A 1,898-nucleotide genomic window follows, 5' to 3' on the forward strand; every position below is an offset into this window, starting at 1 on the left:
ATCAAGGGTCGTGATCGAGGGCTGCCTCGGCAGACTTATAAAAGAGGGCATTCGTCTTATTCGCCATTTTTAACAAATTGGAGCTTGAGCAGAGGCGATGTTTGATAGATTTTCAAGGAAAAGACATTGGGGTAAGTGATTCTAACTCGGATTTGGTCAATATACACGAATATATCATTGTTTTCACCATTTAATTAGTATTTTGAGATTGAAATCTGAAAAATTTTAAAATCTCATAGAAATGAATTTTTGAGATTTCGGTGTCGATTCGGAGTCGGATTTGAGTAAAACTGGTATGGTTGGACTTGTAATTGAATGGGTTGTCGGATTTTGTGAGTTTCGCCGGATTCCGAGATGTGGGCCCCACTGGCGATATTTGAGCTAATTTTGAATTTTTATTTGAAAATGTAGTATTTCTTATGAAATTGATTCCTATAATTTTGGTGACTGTATCGATTTATTTTGGTTAGATCCGAGCCAATCAAAGTTGGATAATCGAGGAAAAGGCCTACTAGTGGATTAAATTGGAGCAAGACGAGGTAAGTCTCTTGTCTAATCTTGTGAGGGAGAAATTATCCCATATGTGATTAAATTAAATAATTGTTGCTAATTGCGGGGGCTACGTACGCACGAGGTGACGAGAGTCCGTGTGTAGCTACTATTAATGCTAAAGTCCGGGTAGTTTAGGACTCAAAGCATGAATTACTTGTGTAAAGTGTATTCTTTATTTAATTAAAATTATTTGTTATATATTGTAAATTGTTATGTAATATGGTAAAAGATGGAAATTGCATATACTTAATTTTCTGTTTAAATTAATTAATTGTTAAAAGAAATTATTCATCCTCTTGAATTGATCTTATAATAAATATACTCCATTTCCGGAGGTACATAAGAAAATGTCCTCCTTTCTTGTGGAGCGAGCCGAATGCCTCGGCAGGATAGATGCATCTATGGATCGCGTCGCACGTCCCTCGGCAGTGTACACGACACTCTAGAATGAGCCTTACGACCTCAGCAGAATTCGTGCCATATAATAATAATAAATACACGATACCTCGATGTTTTTACTTTGCAGCTTGTGAATTTAATTAATGGTATGGAAGTTGTTGCAATTGAAAGAATTTAATTATTTCTGCTGATTATATAAAATTATTGTTGACTTTGTGAATCTTGCTGAGTTTAGGGCCGTACGACCATCTCGTCTCTACCTCTTCGAGATTAGGCTTGATACTTACTCGGTACACGTTGTTTACGTACTCATACTACATTTGCTGCACTTTTTGTGCAGGATCTGCGACAGGTACTAGTTAAGGACCTATCATCGCATATCCACATTATCCAGAGGCGTAGTGGTGAGCTGCCTTTCTGAGCCGTTCTGCAGCTACCAGTGCCTCTTCTAGCATTTTTATTCTGTCTATTTTAATTTCAGACAATATTTGGAGTTTTGTATAATCTACTAGATGCTCATACGCTTATGAAACCAGATCTTGGCACACACATTGGTAGAATTTGGAATGGTATTATTTTCTTTGATTTAAGTTAATCGGTATCTTTTCTATTTTCTTTAATATTTCTAGTAAAATAATAAAATTTCTTAGAAAATTATTCTGAAATTAATTGATATATGTTTAACTTATTAGTTGTCTTGCCTAGCCATAGTGTTGGGCGCTATTACGACTTGTAGGTGAAATTGGATCGTGACAAATGCCACAAACTAGGACCTTGCAAGTCAACTGCCAGCTGAGTAATTAGATCCATAGCTTGAGGATAACTTTCATAACTTGAAGCTATTTCCTGCATCCATGAGGGAACTGAGGTGCTAATAGCCATGGGTTGTGCAGTCACTTGAGGTATATTGGTTCTTCCATTCTCATATTGTCTAGAAAGAGCGTCTG

This window comes from Nicotiana tomentosiformis, chromosome 4 (assembly GCF_000390325.3).
Source record: "Nicotiana tomentosiformis chromosome 4, ASM39032v3, whole genome shotgun sequence".
In the NCBI taxonomy this organism is placed as follows: Eukaryota; Viridiplantae; Streptophyta; class Magnoliopsida; order Solanales; family Solanaceae; genus Nicotiana; species Nicotiana tomentosiformis.